Raw genomic sequence first — 22382 nt, 5'->3', positions numbered from 1 at the left:
TCCCTTAGGCTTTTTCTACTAAGTCTTAAAAAGCAGTTGTGGAGCAAAGTTCTGCCACTGCGAGCAAGAAGCGTCCCCTCCTTCCCCCAGAGTTTCCAAGTTTTCTTTCCTGTGTAACTAACATTTCCCATTAATGAAATCTTATTGGGTGGGCAACTGGTGGGGAATTAGGCTGAAAAGCATGCTGGCTGTAAGCCTCTGCATAGAAGCGGTGAACAAAATCAGAGGCTGAGATTGTGGCTTAAAGCGTTCCACTTTCTACCTCTTCTCTTTCTCCAGAAGATAAACTATATTCGTGAGAGCTAATATTATTCTCTATAAAATGAAACACTTGGAAAATAATTTTGCTATGTGGATGCTTTTAGAAAGTTCTCCCACTTCATGTGTAGGTTCTTAAAATAAATCACTTCAACCTTTCCAGCCTGGTAAGCATGCAATTAAAAAATACAATTTTCCTTTATTGGAATTACTGCTTGCGCTGGGTTACAAGAAACTCCTGTTTCATCCAGCAATAGAGATGTTAAACTTTCTCCATCTGTCCAAAGGTTATCTAAATGGATCATCCAAGCTTAGATTCCTACGCTTACACTCCCAATACCTACCTTAAAAGTGTCCAGCTTTCCAAAGTTTTCAGGACTCAAAATTCGTGCCAAGAACGGGAGCTGCAGGGATTCGGGGTCTTTGAAAAAATCAGGACAACTCTTAATGTTGGAGCCTAAATGCAATTTAGCAGCACCCAGAATTCAGCAAGCTCTAGCCCTGCAATAATTGTGCAGCGGTCAAGGCAATGGGTCAGGGAGCACGTGGTCCTGCAGACAGAACAGAGTCACATCATGCACAAATACACGTATTGTGCACTGCTTTGGAACCGAACTGCAAACGGAATATAACAAATGTTACCCTACCAAAAATAACCCAAGCCCTCCAACTACAAAGCTCATTTATTTCAGGGAACCTAAGATTCAAATTCAGATTGTCTTTTGACTCTTCTAACAGGGCCTAATTGGCACAGTATTAGGAGTCAATAACATTGCTGCTGCATATACCAGTATTTCTTACAATGGCAAGCAATTTTGCCATCAGACATTTGCATGTCACCCCCATGCTAGAATGCAATACTGCATAAGAGTATTTTCTTCATGAGTATATTCATTTTGATCCGAATATTCTTTACATTAATGTGTGTGTATGAAGGTAAGCTCATTTGCATGTCTCTGCTGGCAAAGAAATACTTCATTTTATGCACAAAAGACAGGAAAAAGAGTAATGACTGCGCTGAAGTACATGTACTATGTGGAGGTTAAATTTTTACTAGGTTTTCCTAGTTCAAAAACTTTCTTTCCCCCACTTAATAGCTCACAGACTCATTTTCTAACCACTGGGATAGTTCAAGTCCACGAAGGAAACCAAGATGTAACGTTTGGGTGGCCTGTACATACATCCTTGTGGTACAGGACACGTGTCCTCAATTCTGACTGGTCTGAATGGAAGTTGCAGGCACCCAATGTACTTCAGCAACTGCTCTTTGGTACTGAATTATCTCGGATCTTGTCAGAGACAGAACCAACCCTGACCTTCTAAGAGCTCACCACATGCTCCTAAGGGCAGCTGTTAGGTGTTGACCCACACAGCAAATACACCCTTTATTTAGTCGCCTAAACGAAGGCTGATCTCTGCTGCGGATCTGGCCAACCATCTCCTACTCCCTTGCTACCTGATTGGCTTTTACAAAACAAAAGGGAAGAACAAGTGTTAGGATCCATCGCCATAGCTCCACTTGTTAAAAAAAGGAATGAGAGAAAAGGGGAAAACAGCAACAGCTCTCTCTAGAAAAAGCACCTATGTATGTCAAATAAATCACTCAGGCAGGTCCCCACTATATATCTGATCGACCACTTCTGCATTCCTGTGAGCCCCGGAGCCAGGCAGCTCGGTGGCACAGAGATTGCATTTAGTGGCACCTGTATGCTGTAAATTACACGTATCCAGGAACCCACCTACTCTTTTTCATACATTTTGGAAAGCACACTCATGGACAGGTTTTGAGACAGTGAACTGATAAAGGCAGCAGCAAATGAACACAGTTTTGTTAATGAACACTGCGTTTTAAAAGACGAATTTAGCTTAGATCAGATATATTCAGGGACATTGAATGAGAGCCATAGATTATACAAGATCTGGGGTTTGAAACATTTCCCTACATTGATTAATCATACAGCTAGTGTACCTTTTGAAAACCTGATGAACATATACACAGTGGCAGAAAATCCATGATAGGCAAACAAATCAATCATCTTCACACTGGATTTGTTTAGAACATGAAGATTACAAACAAAAAGTTTCAACCTCTACATTAAGAATCATATTATTTATATTAAGGATCGTGATAGCCTTCTACTCTGCATACTTTGCTTCATTATTAATTTTATAATATGTCAATGATCACAGGAACAACAAGGCTTTGGTACTAGAACCTGGGACAGCCAAAAAGTAATACACTTTTGTTAGCATTAACCCAGTCTAAGAGTGGCGTTTTATAGATTTATAGGCAAAGGAATATGGAAGGAAACATGTAGAAATAAAGTCTCTAAAGACCTAACATTGGTTTAGGTCTGTGGGTGGTATTCTTGCAAACCACAAAGCATAAATGCCCTGTCCAGGAAAATCGATCATTATGGAATGCATTGTGTGCCTGAGTAAAAAGCTGTTTGCAGCCATTTCATACTTCTGCCACGAAAATAAGGCAAATAAGAAACACGACTGCTAAATAATTCCCATTCTTTTCCCCCAGTCCTTCCCCCATTTTTAACCCAAATCTATTTAGGCCTGTAAATATATAGATATATATATAGATATATGTATGTAACACACACATGCTCTCTGTTAAGTTTAAAGACCCGCATCAATGCATTTCTGTAGTTCAAACAATTTTAAGGAATTATAAGGCAAAGGAAGACAGTGACTGGAGAAGGCACAAGAAACCAAATTACCTCAGGAGCAGCATTTTACAAGATTCCTTATCGAATGTGCGCTGCCATATTGCTAGGCCCAACTCTTCAAGGAACGTATTCTGGAAGACAAAATATTCAGGGATATTTTCATGGCATATTTTCAAGCAGTGGATTCTACCTTTAATATACCCAGAGGCTTCAGCTTTAGAAGCAAAAGGAGCAGGCAAGGTCCTACAAGAGACATTACTCCCCTCTCCTGATATCCCAATTTAAGTCTTTTTTAAGGTTATTTTCTGTGTTACACCTTGGAACAACCCACTCCCTCCCCCACACAGTGAGTTAAATCTGTGGAAATAAAGCATTTTCTGTAACACAAACATTAAAGAAGTTCGCCAGTACTATTACCACCAAAGCGATTAAGCAAAAGAAAGCAACGTGGAGGTTGCAACAGCAAATGCATTCCCTGCTAGTTAGTAACACGCATCAACTTCTTAAACTGATTAGTTATCATAGATAGATCCTTATCCAATTAAAGTTTGATAAAACAGAATCAAATAGGAGGATCGTTACCTGCTTTTGAGAAGGTTCACCAAGCAAGCATTTTAAGCTTTTTGACTCTTTTAACACTGATACAAGGAATAATTATTTCTCTCTGCCGATGCGATTGTTAAAAGAAGAGAAACCCCGGATTGTGGTGGCTTCGTGGATGCTATTCTTTTTGCACCACAGCAGGATTCTTGGCTGCCAGTCCAAGCTGCTTTCACTTGCCAAGTTTTAAGATGCCGGTTTTGCCTTTCATTTTATTGTTCCTTTCGCAACGTTAAAGACCGACTTAAAAAACCATGCACAGCTGCTATCGGGGAAGGGGGGGGGGAACTATTTGAATTTAGCACAAGAATGGAGATGAGGAAGGAGCGCGCTGTGATGTAACCACAACGACACCCACAGAAATATTTCCAGTATTGGGGGGGACGGACTCACGCTCGGAATCCTGGCATTTGCCTACCACACGGTTGGGATCTTAGTGTAAGAGAAGGGAATAATAAAAACATCCAGACCTACGATAAACCGTAGTCACGTTAGAGGTGGAGGTTGATGCTTCTGCCCCCCACCACCTATTTTCTAAATCCACTTTCTGCGGCTTAAGACTATTCTTGCTCATTGAGGATTTCTTCCAGGGGGTGCAGGGAAGCAGAGGTTGGGGAGCAGCCTAACAAAAGGATTCCCCCCCGCACACGGACTCCTACCCCACCCTTTCGCTGCTTCCCTCTGATAGGAGTTCACCCATGCCCAAACATCCCGGCCTTTCTTTTGACGCAATGCCACCGTGAAGAGACTCGGCATCACGGCGCAAAAGCTTCCATCAAAATTCAGTCCCCGGCTGCGAATCCTTTCATCAAACACGTTCATTTATCGTAAGCGACTCATTTTCATTTTTGCTTTGAAATTGTGTAAAAGGAAAAGGTGGGAATAGATTAATTTTTTTTTAGAAAAACAACCCAACTTCTCTATATAAGAGTTGATTTATTTTATTTTACTTGATGTAGCAACAAAACTACTGGGACGGGTACCAAGGCTCAGCTGCATTTAAATGAACGAACGGCAACAGAAAGTTAGTTGTGATCCTTCTCAGACTTCAGCTATTCAAAGCGTTATGGTGGCTTATGCTCAATATACATCTATAGAATGATATAACTCCTCCATTCAGACACACACAGAGTCAGTCTGAACAACTACGTCTTGATACAGATGTTGGAGGGACTTGTACTTCCTATTTGTGTAAAGAAAATTCCCACTCGGGCATGGTTCCTTGAGTTCCCCGTGCAGACAGACCTACGTGCATCTGTAATGCACCCAGGGTAGTCAGAATGGCTGGGGACTAGTTTTCACAGTACATAGGTGACTGTTTATACAGCCTGCAAGCCAGAAAATGGAAGCTGTTTCAAACATACAATAATCGAGGGTGAAAACAGCCCTGACACCAGCTGTTACATGTGCAGAGGTTTATGGCTGACTTTACAGCAGAACTAACTGTAACTAACAGAAGATGAACGCACACCCCCCATTTCATATTTTAGGAGAAAAAGAGAGACTTATAGCTTCTATGAACACCAACGGTCTTAAACAAAAGCAGCGTGAATTAATAAAGGGGAAGGAAAAACAGAAGCTTTGTTCTAAAGTGGAAGCATAAGATGTGAAATTTCAAAATCAGATGGCTTGGTCTGTGATTTCTTTCATTTAAATGAATTGATCTGTTGCTAAACTGCTGCTCTTGTGCCAAGAAACTTTTAACTCTTTCGGCTCAAAGCTCCCCGTGTTTTGCTCTTTTCTCTCTCTTCCCAATCACTGCAACTAAAGCAGAAAGCAGAAATTAAAAATAAAAGGGGAAATAAGAACCCAGAGCATAAAGAGAACAGGGAATTAAACCCACAAGCACATGCAGAACACAAAAGAGCCACAATATGGAGAGTATCGGGGCTTCGTTAGAACTTCTACTGTATAAACAACGTGATTCTTGTTCTTACAATGTTGCTAAAACTTGGAAAGGAGACAGAAAGGCCTTCAACCATCACAATTCCACGTATAGCGAGAAGTCTGGGGCAAACCCAACCGAAACAGGGCTAGCAGCAAGAAAAACAACAGAATCCCTGACCTGATTCATTGCAAACGTTCACTTACCGAGAATACCTTAAGCATTTCCAACAGAACCCCCTTTCCTACACATGCTCGCCTATGTGAAAAAGAACAAAAAAAGCCAACTGAAAAGCTCAGAAAACCAACCCAAAATGTAGCTGCTTTGGTAAAATTTGGGTGAAAGTTCCTAGTGCTTTTCCAGTTTGGTTTGGATTTGGTTTGCCCACTTCAAAAAAAAATATAAATAAATTAAAAAATTGAATTAAAAATATTGAAAATAGCCGTGTTGTAATTAAATAATTCCAGGGAAAAATATTTGTGTGTAGAATAAAAAGAAATACATATATATATATATATGTACATCTTCCACTTTCCAGTTCTGCTGCAGTTCCCCCTAAACTGCTGCTGCTTGCTCCAATCTGCTGCCTGCTTAACAACGGAATGACAGGCAACATCTGTTTGTATAGCAGCCAAGATCAAGCCTTCAAAATTTTTTTGGCTCAGTTTCTTTTTTTCTATTTTTTTTCTTTATTCTTTTTCTTTTTTTTTTTTTCCCTCCCCCCGGAAAACTGTAAAAAAAAATAAAAAATAGAAGTCAAAGAAAAAGTAAAAGCGCACAGCGAGATCCTGAAAGTGACTCAAGTGAGGCAGCAACTGTTTCCCCTTGAGTTATTTCAAGGTACAGTACTTCGAGGAGAACTCTTTCCTCTCTCTCCACCCGCCGTCACCTCCTCCCCTGCTCTCCCCATCCTTCTCTCTTGCCCCACGCTATTAATAAAGTATCACACAAAGTGGGAAAAAGAAGTAATAATCCAACGTACCTTGATCACTAAAAGGCCACTCCCTCCTATGCGGAGGGAGGGGGGTTCTTCAGTAGGCAACTAAAAAGGAACTGTACGGGGAGGGGAATAACGGGACGGTTTCGGGGGACAGTGTTGCCACAATCCTCTCACCCTCTTTTTTTCCTCTCTTTTCCTCCATTTTACAGACTACAAAATATACATTGTGCATATTTTCAAAATAAATTGTTTTAAAATAAATAAATTGGGGGGGGGAATAATAAAAAAAAAATGAGCCCAGAGCCAAATACAATTCAAATGACTAACAATGTCAGCCTGCTGCCAACTCTGTGGCAAATCGGGAGAAAGCACAATAATTCCACATGCTGAGATGTGAACAACTGGAAAGCAACCAACTCTCTAGAAGTCACAATGAAAACGAGTACGATGCCCCCACCCCCAGCCCCCTCTGCCATCCCTTTTGGAGTCTCCCCCCCTGTACCCTCCTCCTTCCAGGGATGAAAACAAAAAAGATGGAAAAATAAGCCACTAATGTAACAAAAGGAAAAGGAGAAGGAAAAACAACAACAAGACCATCAATTGGAGCTATTTAAAAACTCAGGGAATGTTTTATTCACTGGTGATTTGGGACAACGCTCCCTGTGCACACACAGACACCACCACCACCCCCCCCACCCCGGCATGAAAAACAAGACACCAAAAAATCAGACAAGTTGCTAAGGAGACTTGTGTAAACTCAGAATACAGGCACATTTCTGGCCTTTCCCCCTATATTCCATCTTGTATTCCGATCACGCACCACTGCGGCACGATTGCACCAATGCACTGCATTAATCTTGGCCTTAAACGGGCTGACTGGCAAAGCAAACTGTGTGTATATATCATCTTTCAAACTTAACAAGTTAAAGGGAGAGAGGGTGGTGGTGGGTGGGGAGGGCTGGAGGGGGGGGCGGGAACCTTCGTGCTGAATATAAAATATAGGAGCCGAGCTTAGTAAGGGAATTTTAAAGAGGAAGTGTTATCCAGGCGTGTATATATAAAGCTGCAAGCCTCCCCGAGCTTCCTTGCGTCTCTCCCGCTCCTCTCTCTCCCACTTCTCCTAACAAAATCCCCCATCCCCTGGCAGATGTCTGAATCCCTGCCAGATCTAACAATGTCAGACCCACTCGTTGCCACCAGACACTGGGGCTGCAGACTACCTCATTCTCTCAGCACAGTGGGGTCGTATATATATATTAAACAACCCTCCTGATTTCTTTTTGCTTTCAGTTCCTGATGTGCATGTTCCTAAATCATACATTTAGGGATAGTATTTTCGCCTTCTACTTTTAGGAGGGGCAGAGTAAATCAAAGGTGGGCCATTCATGTCACTGCACAGCATAATCCATTCCACAATCCATTCCCTTTGGCTGGGACAAAATTCATTCAGCACCTGCCTTCTGCTTGTTTTGTACACTGCATTTCACAAGACAAGGATTTCAGTCCTCACATGAGGAATCCAGTAATCTATAAATTCAACAGTGGCAACATGCAGGAAAAGCCAATTTCATGGGCTGTGCCTTGGAGCTAGTCCTAGAGCACTACTCGGCTTTCAGGTCTAACTGAGGGCTTAAGGCAGCATATTCTTGAAGTGGACCCCAAAATACCATGGTGAGCATCATCCTCACTTTATACCTGGGCCAGCAAAGGCACAGAGGTGAATCCATTTGCTCAGCCTCAAGAGGGTTTCTATGCCAGAGCTGAGAGTGGTCCCTGTGTAATTTCAGCGATGTCAGATCATGGTGCCTCCCATCCAGAAGCATCGTCATGTGTTGGGCATACAGCGTGATATGCTCATTCCCTGCCATAGTACTTGCTGTTCACGTGAGGGACTTGAACCCTGCGCTATGGCAGGGGTGAGGGTGCTGAACAGCCACAAGTCCCATGGGCTTTGTCTCAGCTTCAGCGTAAGATGCAAACAGATAACTGTGACTAATGCTCTTGACAAGGCATAAAGGAGGGACAATATGGAAATCTGAAAGAAAAAGTAGAGCTGGACTCTGAGCATCATGTGGAGAAAGGGGAGGCTGGCCATCAAGAGCAGCTCTACTGGTATCTTCCACTTAATCTAATGACAGTCTTGCTCTTTAGACAATTATCACAGCACCCAGTGGGGCCAATTCTGGCAGTGTGCTTTCCTTTCAGCTCCAAATGACAGTATGAGGGCATTACTAACAGAGGAGAAAATTAGAAAGTTCTAATCACTAAATCTGGGCTCCAAAGTGAATCTGTGGCACTGCACAGAAGTTAGAGAATGAAATACACATCTTAAAGTGCCTCTTAGTGGGTTAATGCTCAGGTGGTTCTAGAGCCCTGAGATTCAGAGGAGTCTAGCATTGCCTCCACTTGTCATTTCTCATTCCTCTTCCATAGACCTACTGGGAAGTGGAACATTTGACTCACCTGACTGCTTATCTTTGTTTGAGAAGAACCACCTGAAACAAAAATACCAAAGGAACAAGTTAAAACTATTCATTTAAAAGAAAGGTTTGGCTTTTGCCCCAGCAGATAAGGAAAAAGTAGAAATCATCATAAAAATATTATGTCTCATAGATTAGTGGTTTTCCAAGTTAAACGAAAGCACAAGAGAGAAATATTTCCCTTTTCCTAGCTTTCTCAGTTCCTTTGCACTGTGAGAGGCTCCAAGCCCAACAATGTGGAGCCAAAGCATCTGCCCTGCAGGATGCCAAGAGCTCAGGCCCGCACACTCTGGAATGGCTGAAATGAGGTTTAAGATGATGTTGCACCTTTACTGCTTCTGAAGGAGGTTATCACTTTGACAGCACAGCCAGGAGAAGGGATCATACCACAGCTTCTCATAAGTGTCAGTGAAAAAATGGGTGATTTTAACTTCAAACCAGCAAAGGAGATGGTACAGACCTAACCAGACACTGCACTGGGTTAGTAACTGCTCACACACTTCTTTCCCCTGGGTGAGCAGCAGTGGGGAGAGCTGCCTGCAGACATTCAGACCTTCAACCAGTCCAGTTGAGCTGGGAAGAGGATATTTGCCTTCGCCTGTAGCAAGCCGTCTGTAGTTTGCCTTTGAAAGCCTCCTACTGCAGACATATCCAGCTCTGCTGAGGCTGATTTAGTCTTCCATCACTGAGGTAGACAACTGAGCTCCAAGCAGCCCTGCCTAAAGGAATATGCTCAATACTGGATAAAGATCCGAGTACACTAACTGTACTTGCACCACTGCTGTCAAAATCCATACAGGCTACAGAGCAAGCAATCGTGTGTGCATAGCCTGGACACAACTTGAGCATCTTTCCAAGGAAAAGAGAATCAGTAGGTCTCAGACAGATATTAAATACACCATCCGGCCCAGTAAGACAAGGTATTTGCAAAGCATCAGAATGGATAGAAAACTGGGAAGTAGTAAGGCAAGGTAGAAGAGGCAAAAATAGGCTAAAGCCACTGCATAAGCAGTACCATGTTCTTTACATGCTTTTCCAGCTCTAGGCCCTAAGGTTTTCAGAGGAATTTCTAGTGTTGAGGTTGACTAAGTGGGGCTACATTTTTGTTTTGGTTGCAAATTTGAAGATACTATTTTTATCCACAAGTCCCCCAAAGCATCTGTTTCTCTCTAGCTGTTCAAGACTTCCTTTATAAGACCTAGTTAGAGGTATAACATTATTTTTAAATGCTGCTCTTTGCAGTCACACATTTTATCATCATTACATGTGTCATTATCTGTGTATTTGAACTGTGTAATTTGAAGATGAGGAGATAAAATCCTTGCAGGGGGTCTGAGAGTTACTTCCCCTTGAGCAAATATTTTGGGATAATACCTCCCATTTGGTACAAGCTAGTGCATTCCCAATGAAAGGAAAAGCAATTGTTTCACAGGTCGCGCTGTAAAGTCACCCAGAGAAAGAAATGGTTTGGAAGCATCCACAGGGCAGGCTAAATCCCCAGTGGAGAAGGGGGATACCCAACTCATTCCTAGGCTGTGGTCAAGGCACAGCTATCTAGAAAAATCCCTCCAAATATTATCTACTTTCACTGGAAATGCTGTATTCACAATGAGATCCGTTTCTCCCAAGGAGTAAGAGATGGGAATATATCCAACTGTTTCAGGGTTGGACTCTAGGACAGAAGACAGTATGTCTTATTTAATGAGCTACATGGAGTCACAATTACAACAGACCTGTCAGTAGCAGTTTTGGGACGCTTAAGGGTTCATATAATGTGATGTAAATGCAACTCAGGTCATTTAATTTAGGAGGCTGCTTTTATTTTGCTGTTTCTGTAGCTGATCTACCTTGCTGCTACTAATGGCTATGAGGATTCTTTATTGCCTCATCACTGCTGTCCCCAGGTGATAGGCAAGTAAATGAGACCCACTCCAATCTCTTCTTATAGCAGACAAAAGATACACTCTTGTTACCTGACAGGCAAAGTACATCACTCAGGAGACTGTATGGCACCAGCAGTGGGATGTTGCCTCAACATGGGCAAAGCACCGGGAGACCTCTGGGTCTAATCAGAGACACAGACATGTTCAGGAGTGATGTCTAAAGCTGTATTTCAAAGGGAACGATCAGATGTGTCATGCAACCAGCAACAAGACATGTAGAATTCCAGTTCCTGACAAGCAATGGCCCCAGTGTGACCTAAGGCTGTGTTGGACTTGGATCAAAAGCTGCTATGCTGTCCAAGAGCGGGTCAAGTGCACAAAGTGGTGAACAGGGTCACACATGTTTTAAATGGTTTGGGTTACATTTTTCACACCTGCCAGAATTTTCTAGCAAGAAATTTTGTCTTTATACACCTTATATATAGGTATAAATATATAAATATATATATTGCTCGAAATCCTAAGAAGAAAAAGCCTACGTTCTTCCACCCTGAAGTCAAAGCTGTAACAAAGAGACCAGCCAGGACAAGCAAAGGCAACTTCTAAACAGAATAATAGTGGTGCACTGGGAGCGAGAACAGCTTTACACAGTTCATAGGTGAGCAAAACACGGTGGGAGACAAATTCTACTATCCAAACCCAGTTCACAGCTGCTTATCCAAAAAGCAGCTGCCACATAAAAGCTCGATAAGGGAAAACCAACTCCAGGGTCCTAAGCTGAATAATGCACCTAAGGATTTGCAGGTTTGCATTACGGAAGTGCCACATCATGCCAAGGGAACACTTAAAAAAGTGGATGGAAGATATTCATCAGGCATCAGCACACCCTGGCTAACGTTGGGAGACTTGCAGGGCACTGAGACCACAGTGGGTGCACACGCAGCTCACCCAGGCTGCCCAGCCCTACCCAGAGCTGCCACTGCCTGCCATGTGCCCCCCGGGAGAACGTGTGCACACACCTACACATTCCTTCTGCATTATTCCATGGAAGGCTCATTCCTTTGGCCACTGATTCACTGAGCTCCGAGCAAAGCAGCCCTCTGAAAGCCGGTGCAAAGGCAAAAAGCTTGACTGGCATCTTGTCCTATTTGAAAGTCAGGTATAAATTGTGCAAAAAGGATATTTTGTTATATGTTGCTGGCATGTTTTATATGACTCCAAACCTTCAAACAGGAAAACTGAGTCTGTGCATTATTCTAGACCCACAAACCTACAAGTAGGTACAAATGAATTTAGACTGAAATAGATGCTGACGCACCTAATGGAAGTCTCCAGTAACTGTCCTTCCTCCCTCCTAACATGAAGCTGACAAGTGTCCAAATCAGGTGTCAGGGAGACAAACCTTCAAGCCAGTCTTCTCCATCAGATTTTGACTGCCATTTGTGAAGCACTTCTGATTACTGGAATCCACTTATTTGGAGAAGTGATGTGTTTGTAACTTACTAAAATGTGGGCATACAAAATCTATCCTTTTTCACCAGCCTTTTAGCACTGCTCATGGACATTCGTTCCTTGGGCACCTAACTGAACCCAGATAAGAATGTACCCTAATTTCATTTCCCAGTGTTGCTCCTTCTCAACCACTCTGAACCAGGCTGTTTCTCACTGCCACCAGGCTGAGTAAATAGCATTAATCATTGTGCCCTTCAAACTTGGCTCAGCTCTTGTGCCCTTACATCCAAATTCTAAAGAGCTCCCCACTTGTAGGCGCATGGGGCTAGAACACTACTTTAACCCTAAAGTTAAGGCTTTCAGAAAATTACCTGTGTCATCAATCAGGAGCTTTCAGTGTTGTAACTTCCCTACTGCAACCGGGAGAGCAGAGCACGATATTCTACAGGCAGGGAATGGAAGCATGGAGGGAAGGAATGATTTTCAGAAGCCGACAGAGGAAGTGCACAACAGAGCCTGGAATTTATCTCACATCTCTTGGTTCCAGTCCAAATGCTTAAACCACAAGATCATCCTTCAGGCCTAGGACACCAACAGAATCTTTAACTCTCGCATTGGAAGATCCTGAAGCATTTTCAGTAGTTGTTTTGCAGCAGAGGTGGCCTCCAACCTTGAACAAGAACTGATCTGAGTGCCCAATGCTCCAGGAGAGACAGGGTTTGGGACCTGTCTGTTGGATAAGAGCCCAGACTTTATAATATCTGATTTGGGCATTTCACACCCCCAACGTGACATAGCACTCCACATATTTCTGCTTCAGCTGTGCTATGACAGTTTGCTGGGATCCAAAAATGGAGATTTTTCCAGATACAGTAACTTACTGAGAGTGTCCCTCGCCACCCCTTCCCTGTACAACCTCAAATGGGGGGAAATGAAACAACCAGAGCCTTAGGGATACCGTAAAGTACTGAGTAAAATTGTAAAATCATGTGGAAAGAGAATATTTAAGCACAAATCAAGTTTTCTTGAAGAAGATTTGCAGGGAAGAAGAAGGGGGGGTTCTACTGTGCAAAACATTGCTTTTCAGTATGAAAATACTGTAACCCCATTTCTCTTCAACACAGAACCAGCCAGAAAATAAAAGGAAACATGTTGATCATCACAGCAAGAGTGATGGCTAGGGAGGGAAAGAAGGAGGGATGAGAAACATGTGTCTACATGCTCAATACCAAAGCAAGGAGACTTGAAGCAAAGTAGATGTATATCTGAAAGGAGCCTATCTTACTGGAAAGGGTGAACATGACCCTTATGGCCTCTTGTCCATCTCCTCTTTGGCCTGAGACCAGAAAAGGGACAAGTGGAACAAATGGGGTCACAGCTTAGCACTTATCATAGAGCAACCTAATAGGGAAAAAACTGCCTCTTTCAGTTTTAAATGACTTAAAGAGAAATCGTTCCACCACTTCAGCTTTTTTGGCTGCATGTCCCCTTAGAACAGAGTGCAGCAAGCATTTTATCTCATCTCCATTTTCTAAATCTAGGTCACCTCAATCCGTGGCTGTGCTGCTAGTGATATGTCTATGATTTGCCACAGCCCTGGCTCGAAGTAGCTCATCAGCAACTTAGGAAATGCTAAATGGCAAGGAGCATCTATCAAATGGAGGAGGATTGTTATAACCCAGTTTCTGCAGGAAGAAGGAGATGGATCACCTACCTTTGTAGGCGCAATCAAGGAGAAAAGCCTCAGGGCCCACAACCAAAAGCCAACGTATCTTCAGCTGCTGGACACAGCAACAGGAAACTGCATCATTCATGACCCCCATGCTATTCCAGTATGGCAACAAAAAATTTGCCTCCAGTAAGAGGAAACAGGGATGGAACAGACTGAGAAAGCTGTTCACCCGCTGCTGTCAAGCTTTCTGGAGGTATCCTCATGTCTCTCTTTGAGATACTTGCAGACCTAAGACCAGCATAATTGAAAACTCCCAGGTCCAGAAATGGAGCCTTTTTCCTTTCCTCGCTCATGTGGGACTGCTCCATGAAAAGGCCTAAGGGATGACCATGTAGAAGATGGTCTCCTTTGCCATAGCAATGCCTATTGCTGCAAAGTAAAAGAGGGAGAAGTACTTTCAGACCTGCTTTAGATTAGGAAGAGACAGGAGAAATAAAAAGAGCATCTGACACCAAAATAAAACTATTTTGGTCACTGCCATCTCCCTTATTCTAAATGAAGCAATTGTGGGCTACGTTTGTTTTGCATTCATAATTAGCAGACAGAACAGATGGCAAAGGCGTCACTTAAAGCCACACGTCCGACAAAATAACCCAGGCTGCCAGTGCAATTTTTCACTAGGAACAAGGAATACTTTCCCCTCTTCTTCCCATTGAAACATATCCCAAAGAAATGAGGCCAGCAAATGTTTGCATCAAGTAGGGGATTCACCGCAAAAAGGAACCCATTGTGTTTTGGAGTGTGTTGATTACTGGCTGAGTGAGGAAGAAAAGGGCAATAGCAAATGGATTGCTAAGAGAACAAAAAATAGGAATGGAAACTAGTGATACATTGCCAGCAATATAACAAGGGGTTCAAATAAACATATACTCTCTCCTCCCTTCAGTCTTGTGGTTCAGGCATAGGCTGGAACTCAGGACATCTGTGTTTCATTTAAAAGACAGCTGAATAGGAGGATCTTTATCAGTGAAGGTATCTGGTGTCCCACACCCATACCTGACGTCTTCTGTATTAAATACACTTATCCTCTCAGTACTTATTTCCACTTAAGGATACTGGAATACTCACTAAGAAACAAGAAAGGCACAAAGTTTAACGTATCAACCACTTCATGAGGACAGTCCTATGGCCAAGAGAGACTATTTCACTAGAAACCTAGAGTGTAAAATACATGTGTGGCACTTCCACCCTGTTTCCTCTGCCACAAACACAGGCAAGGAATAAGATAAAACAGCCCCAAACCACATGCTACTTGCTGAAAGCATTGAAATGCTGATCCTTGGTGTATTAGATGTACTGTGTTTGGCATGTGACATCCAGAATGCAGGTATGTGAACGTCTCAGAGGAAGAACTGCTTTAGGAAATCTCTCCTGAGAGCCCATCTCATGTCACCAAGTCCCTTTGCTAGGTTTGTTAGGTTCTCAACCTCCTACAAAGCCCCAACACTTTAATCATGCTGAATACCCCTGCTTGTTGGAAAGAAAAAGGAGAGACAGATACAAATATAGTTTTGTTCCTTTTATAGCCTTGTGAGGTCCTTCGACAGCCTTGCTGATGGACTACAAGAGGATTTTGGCATACCGTTCTCTGAGTACTACGGATAAGCTGTTCCTAGCATGCATGGCTGAGCAGTATCAGGACACAGACTGATGGGCAATATAATAAACATCATGAGCCTTGCCCCACTCCTACTGCAAATGCGCCAGTAATCGTGAGCTTCCATAGCTACTGCAGTCTCTAAACCTCTCTGATGCTATTAAGATGCTAATAATTGTGAGTCTTGTCCAGCTATCACAACCACGGGCCTCCTCTCTCAGATACTGCAAATGTGCTAATAATTGTATGCCTCAATAGCTACTGCAGCACAGAACTCTGCTTTCTCTGATGTTGTAAATACGCTAATAACAATGATGCTCAATACTACTTTAGCCTGCTCAGCTGATCCTCAGCAGAACAATGCCTAGAGAAAGAGCATGGATCTCTGCAAAAGAGCACAGGCTTAGGGAAAAAGGATAGGTGCCTAGGAAAGAGCACAGACCTAAAGAAAGAGAGTTAAGTCCCTAGAAGAACACGTAACCTAGGACAGAGCTCAGCAGGACCCAGTGTGCTGGAAGATGGAGCACAGCTCTCTGTTATGCTGCCTACAGCACTCACCTAGCAAAGGGGAAGCCTGGGCTGCCATCCCCGCTTCTAAGACTATGTATACATTCTGCATTAAATAGTCAGCAATTAAAATGCACAAACAGTCCTCCAAGCTGTAATCTCAATATAAATAGTCACTGAAATGAAACAATTCACTAGTCAAATCATTAGTACAATCACTGGAGGAGGTAGGAAGGTGAATACCCGCCTTAAGACTTAGCCTCTGTCAATACTTAGTTATTCATGCAAAGTGGAACAGCGTTGGAGGCTGGAGTTTGGCACACGTTCCTGCAAGCTGGATGTGGTTCAAATTTCCTTAAGGTAGGGGGAGGTAATTGAACCGGGGTGTCCCACATCTGAGGTGACCACATGAACTCCTTGATGAAAGGAAGGTGCTCCAGAGACTGCTGCTGCTGCTGCCTACTACTGTTGCTTCACCTAGTCAAATCCAGCCTTTAAAACTCTGCATTTTGCTATGTGAAAGCTCAAGAAAGACATATTGTGTTAAGCATGGGGGGGAAATGGTGTGGGGGTAGAAGACTCCCCTTTTGGGGGGAGAAAATGTAGATTTTTTCCCCCCCCATAACTCCCTGATTCTGTCACTGATCTCCTTTACTCCCCCTGCCTAAAAATAGCCCATTATTCACACAGATTAATCCCACTGAAGCCAAAGGTAGTTATAAGACTTCTGAAACCTTGGTACACTTCTAATTTGGGTGCCAATAAATTCAGCAGATTAACAGGTGTCAACATATTCACGCACAGGGTTTAATAAATGTCAAAGGCATTTGGACCCAGAATTCAACAGTAGCAGAACAAAGCTGGTATGCTTATTGTAAGCATGAACACAAGTTATTCATCAGTTCACAAGCCATCTTATCATGCTGTCTACACCCAGATTTGTTATTCACTATGTTACACCGTAGGCATATGTGTGTTCAATATTTAATCTGCAATAGCACTTGGGGACATCAATTAGATGTGCTATACTTTTAGTACATACTTAAGTAGAGGAGGAGAGAGGGATTAATCTCAATGCAAAGAGGGGTATTTCAAATCTCTAAAGGTGAAGTCCTTTATAAATGGATTGACTGGGTCAATTCACTGTTTTCTACAATGCTGCTGTAAGTCTTATGCATTGTCTGTTATGTGGTGTCCGACCATTTCTTCATGGTGGGAATTTTACCTGGTATGTGTAATACCTCCTTCTTCCACAGCATTAACTTTTGCCCATGGGCAAGATTCTCACAAGTGCCATAAAGTATGCAGTTACCTCATTCTTACTGTCTAATCATAATTTCAAGAGGATGAGGTAACCAATCTCAACACCAATAAACCTATTATCATTGTTCAGCCCAATTTTCCTCCTTTCTTTTCATTTATTCAATTAAACCTATTCACATCTATGGTCTAGCATTAATGCTATGCATTTATGGCACTTTGAATAATGATTCCCACAGTGGGAGGCAGCTCTGAACTCCATCTTGAATTCCAGTCTCCTGCTGGAAAGACACTAACTTGAGATGAGATGTCTGCAGGCAGCTCATGAAGAAGGGACATGTACTATTAGCAGTGCAGAGGTTCCTGGTAACATCTGGCTACAAAAGGCACCATCATGGCATAAGTCAGGTAGGCTAGAAGTCTCCCGGATGTGCTTTTTCTTTCTAAGCTTGAGCAAACTCGGCTGAGATACCTTAAAAATGCCCAAGCAATTCCCACAGCCTCTTGAAAATCCAGTGTTCTATTGATTTTTGCATTGCTGAGCATGCCACAAAGCCTAAGAACTCTGTGTTACCGGTGACTTTTAACAACGAGACTGTGATATTGCTTGGGGCTTGCAAAATACAGATAAATGAGTGCCCTGCTTCCAACATTAAGGCATACTTTTTGATAACAAGTTTAAGATTCTTTTGGCTTTCTTTCATCCTGTTCCTATCAATTCTTGCCCCAGTTTCTCAGGAGGGCAGAACTCAAATGCATTCAGATGTACCCATGCCGTAAGAAATAAAATAATAATAGGTTAAGTAGATAAAGGCTTTCCATCTGAGGGCAGAGAAAAGTATTAGTTAATTAATCATCAAGTTGGCATTAACTTATCTTTTGGCACCTACAATAAAATGTAAATCTAGAATGAGCAGTAAGGGGGAACAATGAAATTAGAAGCCAACAATAGTTTGGGAAATGGATGACAAAATCCAAATGTTCTGCCTCACTGCTGCTAAATTAAGCACAGTGTTATCAGTGCAAAGATTAAAAAAGGAGAGATTTTCCTCTGAACCTTAAGTCACACTTCTTAGCTGCACCGAACATGACAGCACTAGTGAAGACAAGAGAATTCACTCACCCTGAAAATGAGTGGAAATAGAAAAGGATCTGTTCAGTTCTTGATTTCCCCAAACAGAAGTTCTATAGAGTACAAAAAGAAAGAAGGACATTAGTTTATTGTACGCAGCAAACAAAGAACTGATCCAGCACACCCCCTCCTAGGCACCATCCAGTCCACCTTTGCCTTGATTCGCCTTCAGCCGTTTCCCCCTGTGAGGCACTAGGCAGGGGACTGTAGCCAACCTGCCCTTTCTTTGATACTTCCAAGCAGCAAGTGCTGTACTGAAATCCTGCCTTTAGCTGAGTATTGTCCTGGGAATTGTTTTAGTGTGAAAAGGATGAGAAAGGTTGTTTTCCCACCTTCCATCAGAGGCGCTCAGCTGCTGAACGAAGAGGAAAGATCCTTATAATGAGCTGCCTCTTCTCTAATTGATTTTATTTAGCTTCCTTTTCAGTAAAACTCACTCGGAGAGAGGTCACTTTTGTATACACATGCATCGTATGCATCAATTTTAGTATTAAGGGATGTGCATGAGTCCTCTACCTACAGCTGAACTCTATAATACATATACAATATATTTTTATAGTATTATTAATTAGTATTAATTATTACTATTACACCAGATCATAAACTCAAGTCAAATAGACCCAAAGCCCATCCAAGCCAAACCACCTCTGCTACAGACATTCTCTGAGATTGTGGACCCCAGTTCCTCATCCATTAAGATAAGACAGAAAGCACTGCTCTAGCTTCTAGTGCTGTGGGGTGCCTGAGTACTATAAACCAGGAAGTTTTCTAGGCACTAAGATGGAGAGATATGCTTTAATGCTCTTGGGCTCAAAAGACAGATCTGCTCTAATGGTTTTTGGATTAAGTAGGTAATCCTAGTCTCTACTATTGATCAATTCTTGATAAAATCACTTAATCAACCTCTATCACCATCTATTTCTCAGATAAACTTGATGATACAGTCCCCTCAGAAGAAAAGTTGTGAAAACAATTGATGTTTTGTAAAAGACAGTTGAAAAAAGAAATATTCCATCTGTCACTTTCACCCCAAAGCCAGATGAGAACCAACAAGGGAAATGGTCGTACCCATTAAGGGAAGTGATTATACACATTTCTTGTGAAGATACAATTCATAAACATTTAGTTAGTTTCATGTCAAACATTTTGCAACCACCTGTGGGTGTTTATTTGATCAAAGTCAGTGTGCTCCTTCCTGCCCAAGCACAGGCAAATCACTGCCTGGTAAAGGAGACAGGAGGATGGATGTGCGCACTGCTCCTCCAGCAAGCCATTTTATTACCAAATGAACTGTGAATATGGGAAAGTAGAAAGACATCCTTAAACTATCTTTGCACCTGCCTTTAATTCAACATGTCCTAAACTACGTTTGCCTACAAGAGTCTCCCAGGAATCCTGCTCTCCAGAGTCTATAAACCCACTGTTGCCAGAAGGCATAAAGGCACCTGACCCAAGGCAGCTCCGACAGCTGTGTGACACCTGGGGAAATCATGGTATTCCACAAAGCCAGTTTCATAGATGAAAATCAATGTACTTCTTATCAGCAGGGCAATTTAGGCACAGTGTACAGCCCACAGCTTCTAACCCAACTGAAAACTTACTACTTCTGTAGGTCCGTATATTACCCTTTACATTCTCTTTCCTTCTTTTTCCCTTTTGCCACCAAAATGATAGGAAATCCAGCAATTCAGTTCTAATGAAATGCACAAAACCCACCAGGACCTGGTCTTAGCCGCATCAAAGTCCATTCAGAGGCTACATTTTCCCCCAGCTTGTCCAGCCATAGTGACTCACACATTCACAGTGAAGAGAGGTGAAATGTTTCTGGATCTCTAAAGCAAGAGATGATTTTTTTCCATTGACTCTTGCATTCATTAATTTCATTTCAAGAATGAAGTCAGCCTTTCTTGTTCTTTTTCTTGTTAATGTGGCTGGTTATTTGACGAGTGAAGCATTAGATTTGTGAGTTGTTCTGCAAGCCAAAACATGCTCCCTTTCATTCATAACACTGAGCTGCTCTGCGTTAAACAGCCGATTATCATGAATGAAGTGGGTGTAACTTCCTTGAAATCCTCCAAAGACCTGTCAAAGCAGAGCTACTGCAGCTCAGTTTTCTCCTTGAAGCGTACAGATCATTGGTTTAATTGTTCCACGCTGATCTTGAAATATGCTTTCTTGGTTCAAAGCGTTAGGCGGTATCACTTTTTTGAGGAGGAAAAGGGAAGGGTGGAGAATGGTGCCTCAGGATAAGAGAGAGAAGTGGGTATATGTCTCAACCATCAAATTTAGATTTTCTTTTGGAATCTAAATTGAGCTTCATCCATTTAAAAGTGTGTCAGACAAAACCTCACAAATCAAAGCCCTGGCCTGTTTTGCATGGATAATCAAGAGCCTCTGGCTCTTTTTGTAAGTGGAAATGCTTAACCCTAAAGAGAAGAGGACTGATGTTACGGTTAAAGTGCTGGCCAGTGATTTAGAAAGTTTCAATTTGACTCCAGGTCTGCCATTCTCCATTCCATTTCAAACCTTTTGGTGCTCTCCCAGTGTTACCACCTTCAGATAGGAGCATGCTAATTGGTATTTGTGAACCACAGAGGCCTTTAAGCCTAGAGAATGAAAGACTGCACATACAGTAATAAATGTCTATGAACCTCTTTAATATAAAGATCTTTCCAAGGATGGCCATTGTATTTAATAAAAAGACCTGCAGCATCTCAGCTCTTTCTCTTATCACACACCAATGGATGGATTTGGCCAGTCATTCATTGTGATAGCACCACTGACTTTGGCACACCCACGAAATACTCTTCCCTGTGAGGGTGCTGAGGCACTGGCACAGGGTGCCCAGAGAAGCTGTGGCTGCCCCATCCCTGGCAGTGCTCAAGGCCAGGTTGGACACGGGGGCTTGGAGCAACCTGCTCTACTGGAAGGTGTCCGTGCCCATGGCAGGGGGTGGAACTGGATGAGCTTTAAGGTCCCTTCCAACACAAACCGGTCTGGGATTCTATGAAGCATCTGACCCCTATCTGATTTCTTGCCTAACATTTTTAAAGCCTGGCAAGCTAGTGTTGACTACGGGAAGCTCAGTAAGGAAAACCATGAGTAATAACACACTTAACAAGGGTTAGCTTTGGGAAACACTAGGGGGAAAGTGGCACCAGTGAAAGCTATTCAAATCTTTGTATTTCAGCTCAGATTTTCTGCTAGGTTTCATTATCTCACCCACAACTGAAACAACAACAGATCTTGATGGTAGCTCACGACAACAGTTTTTACACATCTCTTAGCAGCTATAACACTAACAAAGGCTGGCGCTTTGGGAAGAAAACCCTCAATATTTGAAAACCATAATATTTGTCTAGCATTTTGGGAACCTCAACCTTAATAACACATTGCAGCCAGCTCCAGAGACAGTGCTGCTTCCAACCTGCTCCTGATTCTTTTATCACCTCCCTGCAATGAGGTGATACCCACCTGGCAGCATGTGATTGGAGACTGTACTGTAATGCTGCCCCCTCTCCTTAGGGCTCCAGTGCTGCAAACTAAAATTGCCCACAGCAGGGCAGGTACTCTACCAGCTCAGCTCTGTAAAAATCCACATCTCTTCCTTGCTTATAAGCAAATGGAAATCACAGGGCCATATCCCAAGGGATTATTCTCCTCCCATTAAAGTGAGCAAGAATTTGCCACAGGTTTAAAAAGCAGCAAGAGCTGGCTGACACACAAGCAGGTCTGACAGGTTGCATTTTCCTTCTCATTACTATTACAGGCATGAGGATTCATTTCTATTTATCTTTATCTGGCATTCGGTCCTGGACTTAGACTGCATCTGTGGTTGCATTGCTGTGAAATGTATCACTACTTATGACTCACGCTGCAAAGGACATATTTGTAAACTGACCCACCATTGACAAAATCCTCTCTTTCTTCGTTTGTAGGAGGCGAGATGAGGCATAGGTTCCTCGTCTGATTCAT

General features: G+C 42.5%; 1 long non-coding RNA gene across 3 annotated transcripts in view; it reads right to left on the bottom strand.

The window, feature by feature from the left end:
- Positions 1 to 22382, bottom strand: part of LOC133220419 (uncharacterized) — a 78753-nt gene that overhangs the window by 35759 nt on the left and 20612 nt on the right. For 2 of the 3 annotated variants that reach the window (XR_009727714.1, XR_009727718.1), the window contains exons 1-3: positions 3522 to 3656; positions 2991 to 3070; positions 603 to 809 (exon numbers count right to left, since the gene is read on the bottom strand). This is a non-coding gene — a long non-coding RNA (uncharacterized LOC133220419). Of the gene's footprint in view, positions 1 to 602; positions 810 to 2990; positions 3071 to 3521; positions 3657 to 18398; positions 18461 to 22382 lie in introns of those variants that run through there. The other variant, XR_009727715.1, reaches the window with a different exon arrangement.

This window comes from Neopsephotus bourkii, unplaced genomic scaffold, assembly GCF_033783945.1.
Source record: "Neopsephotus bourkii isolate Nb327-2 ecotype Australia unplaced genomic scaffold, CSIRO-AGI_Nbou_v1 NB_1433, whole genome shotgun sequence".
Lineage (NCBI taxonomy): Eukaryota > Metazoa > Chordata > Aves > Psittaciformes > Psittacidae > Neopsephotus > Neopsephotus bourkii.
This window is presented reverse-complemented; position numbering and strand designations above follow the sequence as displayed.